Raw genomic sequence first — 9,707 nt, 5'->3', positions numbered from 1 at the left:
TGAATCCATGATGTCTTAGGGATTTTTCATTAGAGAACTCATTTATGGTTTGTTCAATTTCTTTTTTTTTTTTCTAAGATAAAGTTAATTAGAAGTTCTATTTCCTCTTCTGTTAAGCTGGGCAAATTATGTTTTTTGTAAATATTTATCAATTTCACTCCTGTATTTTCTCCTGTGTTATCCATTTTCTTCCTGTAATTCATTTAAGTTTTCCTTTAAGAATTTCAATGCCATCCCATTTGGTTCATTTGTATTTAGCATTGATATTACTTTATTGTGTAAGGTTCCTTTTAGCAAGATAGAATTTCCCTGCTTATTTCTTTTGATTAGTTCTGTTTTTGCTTTTGTTTTGTTTGAGATCATTTTGTTACCTCTGCCTTTTTTACTTCATCTAAAACATAATCAATTGTGCTCCAGCCCTGAATTTAAGTGTGTGTGTTTCTCTCTGTTTCAAATATATGGATTCTGGTTTCTAATCCATTCTGCTATCAATTTCCACTTTATGGATGAGTACATCCCATTAATATTCACAGTTATGATCAATACTTTGCTTTTCCCTCCATTCTATTTTCTTCTCTTTACCCTTTTATCTCTCTTTTTATTAGTTCCTTTCACTAAAATCTACTTTGTTTCTGACCATTGCCTTCTTTTAGTTGCCCTCCCTCTTGTCACCTCCGCTCTTTCCTACCCCTTTACCCTCCTACATCACTGTTGAATAAGACACAATTCTCCTCCCAATTGAGATTGTATATATATATTTTCTCTTTATGAACCAATTTAGATATGAGATTCAAGCAATGTTTGCCCCTCCTTCCTCCAACAATTTCCCCCTTCTCTGTAAAATCTCTTCCTTGTGACTCTTTTATGCGATATAATTTCCCTCATTCTTTCTCTCTTTTCCCCATTCTATTAGGGAATGTCTTTCTTGCCTATCTCTTTTATTTAACATCATTCCAATATAATCAATTCATTTCTGCACCCTGTTTCTATGTAGAATCCTTCTAACTGCCCTAATAATGATAATGTTCTTAGTAGATATAGGTATTATCTTGCCTTATAGAAAGGTACAGTTTAACTGTATTGAGTTTGTTATTTCTCTTTTATATTTACCTTTTTATGTTTCTCTTGAGTCTCATATTTGAAAGTCTTTTCATCAGGAATGCTTGAAAGCCCTCTATTTCATTAAATATTTATTTTCTCCTGCAAACATTATACTTAGTTTTGCTGTGTAGGTTGTAATCCTTGGTTGTAATCCCAACTCTTTTGCCTTGCAGAATACCATATCCCATGTCTTCTGCTTCTTTAATGTTGCAATTGCTAAGTTTTGTGTGATCCTGATGATACTTTAATGATATCAAATGGTTTCTTTAGTGCTTGAAGTTATTGTTGATATTTGCTCATTTTTCCATCTTATTCTTTGATTTGTAATTTTATTTTTTTGTTGTACTCCGTTCCTAACATAATTAGGACGGGGCTCTGTCTCAAGCTTCAGACTTTTTCTGCACTGTCTTTTCAAAGCTAGTTATAAGGATTTTGAGGTGCTTCCAATATGGTGTGAAATGGAGAGAAGCATGGTCATTGCTCTATTGGTCTATACTCTGGTCTTTATTCAGGAAAGGTCCATGATCTCCCGAGGTATTGCAATCAATACTGCCCCTTAGTGCTTCCACTCCCTTCTTCTCAGTTTCTAATTTGTTCATTCTGATCTGCTGAATCCTAGGAAAAGTTTGATGCTGAGCCTATTAAAACTACATATAAAGCAAAATATTTAGTACTAAATGAAAGTTTAAAAGCTATTCTGGTTAAGTATAGGCAAGCAAATTTGTTATTTTATGTTTCATGTTTTAAAATTTTATTTTAAATTAATAATTTGATTTAATAATTTATAGTTAATAATTTAACAATAAATTTAATTTAATAATAATTTGATGATTAATTATAAATTAATAATTTAATTAATGAGTTTTGATTTAATCTCAGACCCTTACTAACTTCTTAGAGAAGTCACTTAACTTTATTTGCCTCAGTTTCCTCATCTGCAAAATGAGCTCAAGAAGGAAATGACAAATAATTTTAAAATTTTTGCCAAGAAAGCCTCAAATGGAGTCACAAAGTCAGACATGACAAAAACAAATAAACAACAAAGTTCTGATTGTTTATTTTTTAAAAATTGAATTTAGTTGTTTTAGTTTTGTTTATGTAACAAATAAAAATGTTTTGGAGGGGAAGATAGATCATTACAATATTTGTAATTGGCTTTGTTTTAATACATTTTTAGAGTGATAGCCTATTGTCTTGTGGTGTTCTACTGAACTTGGACTTAAGCAGGTGTGTCAGTTTTGACTCTTCCAAGCTATGTAACGATGGCAGATCATTTCATCTCTGTCTCATTTTCTTCATCTTTAAAATAGCAATGATACTTTGGTACTTACTTCATAGGGTTTTTGTGGGGCTTAAATAGGATAAGGTATATAAAGTGCAATTTAGATTTAAAAACACTTTTTTAAATGGCAACTATTATTATTATCATCATCAACTTTGTTATTATCAACATAATAAACAATTATTTTTATTTCATTCAACTATTTGTGATATTAAATCAAACACTCTCCATTTATTCACTGTCTCTTTGCTGAGATCATATTGTGGCCAGTCTTTCATCTCTATATTTTGGCCATCTCTTTACCATACTACCCAAAGTAGTTCTTTGTTCTTATCTCCCCAGCGAAATCTTGAACTCTATGCCTAAATTGCTGGGTTCTGAGAGTTGAGTTTTTGCCTTATCTTAGCCAACACTGCCATCTACACACTGTAATTCAAATTTTGTGTCCCTCCCTTCTCATGTCTATCTTCCCAGCTCTTCTTCATATGTTGTTTACTCATAAGAATGTTAGCTCCTTCTTAGGGACTGTCTTGCTTGGCTCTATTTATTTGTGTGCTTAGTACTTAATGTAGTGTCTGCCATATAGTAAAGATTTGATAAATACTTTCTCTTTTCCTCCCTACTTCCCTCCCTCCCTCTCTCTTTTCTCTCCTTCTTTTCTTTCCCTCTCTTTCTCTGTTTCTCTTTCCCTCTGTCTCTGTTTCTCTCTTTTTTTTCTCTCTCTCCTCTCTCTCTCTCTCTCTTCCTCACTGTCTTTTTCTCCCTCTGTTTTACTGTCTTTGTCTCCCTGTTTCCGTCTCTCTTTATCTCTCTGTGTCTTTATATCTCTCTGTCTTTATCTGTCTCTATCTTTGTCTGTTTCTCTCGCTCCTCCCCTCCCCACTCTCTCTCCTTCTCCCTTTCTCTGGCTCTACCTCTATATCTCTATCTCTCTTTCCTCCTGTCTTCCCCTTTCCCTTCTCTCTGTCTCAGTCTATGTCTCTCTTTCTGCTTTTCTCTGTCTGTCTCACCTCTGTACTGGTAATTTCCTTTAATCAGATATTTTATTTTTGAATAATTATTTTCTTTGTATATAGATAATTAATACTGATTGCATTTTCATATAGATAAAAATGAAGGCTTCTTTTCCTTCTCATTTTTCTTTAAATTTAGGCTTTTATTCTCCATTTCCATTTTTTCTAATACATGAAGGCTTCTGTTTTCAAAGTGATCTATTTATGATTTCACATTTTGGTTATAACATGGGAAAAGAGCTGAAGAAATGGGTTATTTCTAGAATCTTCATTGGTTTTGTTTTGTCTCTTGGGTAATGTGTTATTAAATGGTTTCCCATACAGTGAAAAAGGAACTATTACTGCTTGGATATATTTCTCATAGGGAGAATGAGTAAAGTCAAATGTCTATTGACTGCTAAACCTTTAGAGATGAGCTTTTTTTTCTTTTTAAAAAACATTCAGAATTAGAATTAAAATCAGAATCAGAATTATGCAGATAACTTTATAGTTCCTTGGCTTATTTGGTGTGCCTTAAATTACTGTTGTTTTGTCACATTTTGTTCTCTTTTAATTATAACAGGGTTTATCCTTCAGTTACAAGCATAGGATTAAGTGCTTCCATGAGTTTTCTCAAATTCCTTTTTTCCTTTTTTTTCTTTTCCTCATCACTATGCTATCTAAATCTCAATTCTCCTGGTCCTGTGGATATGTTTAATCAGCAATACATATTTTCATTTCTTCTCTTTTCTCTTAGTATCATGAAGGTACAATAATGGAACACATAAGCTGCTCATCAATTGTCCCTTTTCTCTTGCTAAATGACCAACTCGGAGCTCATTTCTTTTTTAAAATTTTTATTTTTTTCTGGTTATACATATACATTCATTTTTAAAATACATATTTCCTTATGAATGATAAGGAAGAGAAAAATCAGAACAAAAGGGAAAAACCACGAGAGAAAAAAAAAACAGAAGAAGGAGGGAAAAAAAGTGAGTATAGCATGTGTTGATTTCCTTTCAGTGTCCATAGTTCTCTCTCTATTCAAAGTTACTGGGATTTTCTTGTATCACTGAGCCATTGAGAAGAACCAACTCTTTCATAATTGATCATCACACATTCTTATTGTTATCATGTACAATGTATTCCTGGTTCTCTTTGTTTCATTCAGCATCAGTTCCTGCAAATCTTTCCAGGCCTTTCTAACATCAACTTATTCATCATTTTTTTGTAGAACTAATAATTTTCCATTAACATCATATATCCCAATTTATTCAGCTATTCTCTAATTGATGGACATCTACTCATTTTCCAATTCTTTATTACCACAAAAAGAGCTGCTACAAACATTTTTGCACATGTTAAAGGGTGTGCAGTTTTATAGCCCTTTGGGCATATAACCAAATTCTCCAGAATGCTTGGATGGCTCATACATTTCTTGGCAAAGATGCTGGAACAATTTACCATTCCTTTTCCAGTTCATTTTACAGATGAGGAAACCAAGGCAAGTAGGGTTAAGTGACTTGCTTAGGGTCACACAGCTAGTGTCTGAGGCCAGAATTAGTTACATATTGATTATATATCTCTCCATTGCCCTTGAGTGATCTTTAACTTCATTTCTTTGAAGACTAATATCCTATATAAGTTGCAGTCATTTAGGATCTTATGTAGATTGTCTATTTAATTATATATCAGAATCTGGGCAATAGACTTTCTTCATTCACTTTTCCCCCTAGGTAAATAATCAGGCCACAGTCTTTAGAAAGACTGTGGATCTTATTTAGGGGGATCTACAATGTATTAGCGATTGATGTAACTAGCACAATATCATCCCCAATGAAAAACATCTCAAGATCACTATTTCCAATGCCTCGCACTTAATTTTTCAGTCATATCTGACTTTTAATGACCCTATTTGGAGTTTTCTTGGCAAAGATATTAGAGTGGTTTTCCATTTCTTTCTCCAGCTCATTTTACAATTATGGAAACTGAGGCAAATAGGGTTAAATGACTTGCCCAGGAACACAAAGCTAGCAAGTGATTGAGGCCAGATTTCAAGTCAGATTTCCTGACTCTAGGCCTGCCATTCTATCCACTGCAAAACCTACACTTAATAAATATTGGTTGATTGATTCACTGATTGACCATCTATAACTGTCCCTTCTTGACCTTTATTTCCGAATCTCTTAGTTCATGACAGTTGGAAGATATCTTTGTTAGTATTAAAATTTCATATTTGCTATATATTTTTTCAGTGAATTGTGATATTGTAAAAATGTGGACAGATTGCAAAAGTTTTCCTGTTCCCCTCTGATATTTTTATGAAGAATGCCATTGACAGGTAGGGGACAGCATAATGAAACAGAAAGAATACTATGTTTAGAGTCAATGGACTAGAGTCCATATCTCAATTCTAGCATTATGTCATTTTACCTCTGTTAGTCTTATTTCCTTCCTATGTAAAGTGAAAGGGTGAACTAGGGAGTCCTTTAAAGTCTATTTCAGTTTTAAATCTATGATCCTATGAATATTTAATAAATACTTGCCTTAATATTATAAAAAATAAAATTCTCTAGGGGAAAACCCTAATAAAATTTGTTGCATGTGATACATTGGTAAATAAAATATATCTCCTTTGTAAAATCCATTTTTCCTATTCAGAGTCCCTCCCCCATTTTTAAAATTTACTTTCTGGTTAGCAATTAAGTTCCACATGGTTGAAGTTCCCAGAAGTCTGACTCACAGATAAATAGAACATTAATGTGCTCACAAGAATGAAAAAATTACAAAGATTACTAATGTAATACTAAGAGGAACATTTATTTATTCAAGGACAATCTGTATCTACTACAGATAAAACTGTAGACTACAATAAAAAGAACATGTATTATTTTCTTCAGATACGTTCAATCTACTCTTGCTTTTCTACCAAATAGATTAGGAGCAATGAAAACAACAGTGACATATATTTCAGCTCAGGATAAGGAAGAACTTTATAACAATTATAGCTATCCAAAACTATAATGTGTTGCCTTATAAAATATTAAGTTTCCCATCATCAGATGTCTTTATACAGGTATTGGATTGACCCTTATCAGAAATACTATAGAAAACATTCATGTATCTGTTAGAGATGGATTGGATGTTTTTTGAGTTTCTTTCCAATTCAAAGATTCTATAACATATCCTTACATACCTGATTCTCTTTTCTATGGACAATAAATCTTGACTGATTAATCTTGTTAGGGGTGGAGAGAAAATATCTCCTAGTGTCTTCATGAATTCTCCTCTTATGCATGTTTAATTTTCTCTCTTTTCTTTCTTTCTCTTTCTTTTTTTTTTTTTTACCCTCTCCCAAGTCAAAATTTCAAGTTAGATTTCCTAGGGGACTATTAACCTTTGTTCAAGGTTACACAGGTCTACACTTTGTTACAAGGTCTACACTTCTAAATTACAACTTTTAATCCCCACTACATTTATTTTTATTCTTGCCATTCAGAAGACACAATTATTCTCCTAAAAACTTGAAGTACATTCTCCTCTCAAATGTATATATAATGTCAGTGGGAAAAATTAACAAAGAACGGGCTAGCTTACTTTTAAAATTAATTAATTAAAATTATTTTAAATTACTTTTTTAATTTTTGTTTTTAGTTCCAAAATTTTCCTTATCCTTTCCCTCTATCACACTCATTGAAAATTCAAGAAAAATAAAATCCATTATAAATTTATATAGATATACAAAACAAAATTTCACATTTTTCAAAGAAAGAGGAATAGACGAAAACTTGCTTCAATCTGCATTGAGTTCAGAAGTTTTCTTTCTGAAAATGGATAACATTTTATCATGAGTCCTTTGGAATTATGGTCAGTCATTGTGTTGATCAATTACTAAACATTTCAAAGTTTATTATCTTTACAATATTGCCATTGGTGTATAAATTTCTCCTAGTTCTCTCACTTTACCTTGAATCAGTTTATAAGTCTCCTAGATATTTCTGAAACCATTCCCTTCATTATTTCTTATAGAACAATAGTATTTTATTATCTTCATATACTGCAACTTGTTCTCAATTTATGAGTATACTTTCAGTTTCCAATTCTTTGCTACCACAAAAAAGAACTGATAAAAATATTTTTGTATTTTTGGGCCCTTTTTCTTCTTTCTTTTATCTCTTTGGAATATAGATCTAATAGCAATATCATTGGGTCAAAGATTATGTGATTTAATAGTTTTGAAGGGCATAGATCCAAATTGTTTTCCTGTTTTCCTCCCTCTCCTCCAGCATTTGTCATTTTCCTTTTTTGCATCTCAATTTAATGAATATGAACTGGTTTGCTTTTATATATAGGCCCAAGAACCATGACTGACTCTCTCAGCCAGTCACTAGATGTTTCCTGTATGCTGACAATTGCCTTGATACAAAATTCAAGACTATATAACACTTATAAGATAATAAGAGAATTTCTTCCTACTTCCTAAAAGGATGGAGAGAAGTATAAATACCTTTCCTTTAAAATGAATAAAGCCCTGTAATCCTATCAGACTGATTAAGAAATGACTTTATAATGTGTTTTTAGGCTACAGGAAATCTCCTTAACACCTCTTTAAAATTTGTATAAAAGCAATTAAAGCATTCTCATTTCTGAAACTTCAGTCAAAACTGTCACCTTAATGGTCTCTAGGATAATACTTTAAATACAGAACATTATTCAAATATTATATTTTTGGACAATAACATCATATCCTTTGGTGGAAATTCTTTATTATATTTCTAGATTGTAAGAGCCTTGGTGAATCATCAGTAAATCATCATAGTTTATTATTAGATGAAAAGGAATTGAAAAAGCAGTGAAGGAACATGATATTTCATATGAACATAATTTGAGATACTAAAAAAGTTGAGTTAATTGTTTCTAGAGAAGGCAGAAGAAAATCAACAGGTTAATTGCTATTAAACAATCAGATTACTTTCTGCTAGTAATGGGCTTTTACAACATTTATACTAATAAATAAACTCAATAACCCATGTATTTATACATATTTTGCAGTTCCAGAGGCATATAAGTTTCTTAGAACTATTAGCTTTCAATTTTAGGAGACTGGATCCAAATGGAGACTTAACAATGGAATCCTAAGTAATGAGCAGATCAAAGAACAAATTATAGGAACAATTAATAACTATGTGAAAGAAAATGAAATAATATAGCAAAATTTCTTGTGTCTAAATCAGTCAATAGGGAAAAATCATATCTTTACAAACATATATAAAACTTTATTTTAAAAAATTAGAAAATCAACATATAAATCTAAAGTACAAAAGAGGAAATATCAAAAAGAGGAGAAATAAAGTAGAAACCAATCTCCCTCCCCCAGAAAAAAATACTAAAAACTATTTTAAAGTACTAATAAAACTGATAAACCTTCAGCTAAATTGATTAAAAAGAAGACAGAAAATTAAGTCAGTAAAATAGCAAATCAGCAAAGTGAAATCACAATAAAAACAAAAGAAATAAAAAGAATAATAAGAGCCTATTATTTATAGCTATATACTAACAAAATCTTCAGAAATATAAAATATTCAAACCTATAGGAGACGAGAGAGATATTGAATAATACAGTTTCAAAAAAGGATATAAAATTATCACTAATGGAATTTTAGAAAAGAATTCCTACTCCTGGTGGTTTCACAAGGGAATTCTATCAAACTTTTAAAGAACAATTAGCACCTATAATGTACTTTTAAAATACCCAGCTAGAATCTTTTTGTGAGGTAAACATAGTCTTAATACCTTACCTAGGGAAGAATAAACATGGAAGAAAAACTATAAATCAGTATCATTCATTAATGTTAGTTCAAAAAATTTTAACAAAATCCTATCAAACAGATTTCAATGATTTATCCAAGAAATCATTCATTTTGACCAATTGAATTTATAGGAGAAATACAAGAATGGTTCAGCATTAGGAAACAATCAATATAATAAATCATATTAAAAACTAAAACATCCCAAACTATGATTACGACTACACACCTCTCAGATTGGCTAAGATGACAGGAAAAGATAATGATGAATGTTAGGAGGGGTGTGGGAAAACTGGGGCACTAATACATTATTGGTGGAGTTGTGAACTAGTCCAACCATTCTGGAGACCAATATGGGTTACCTTATAATTAACAGAACTAGTTATCCAACATATTTGGTTTTTATTATTTTTACTTTACTATAATAAAAATTATGGTTTTTATGAACTCAGTAAGCACCAACAAGCAGGAACATTCACATATAAAAAAGAAAAAAAAACATGATTATATATAAAGCAGCAAATC

The sequence above is a fragment of the Sarcophilus harrisii genome, chromosome 1, assembly GCF_902635505.1.
Source record: "Sarcophilus harrisii chromosome 1, mSarHar1.11, whole genome shotgun sequence".
NCBI classification, from domain to species: domain Eukaryota; kingdom Metazoa; phylum Chordata; class Mammalia; order Dasyuromorphia; family Dasyuridae; genus Sarcophilus; species Sarcophilus harrisii.
Note: the sequence above shows the minus strand (reverse complement) of the source record.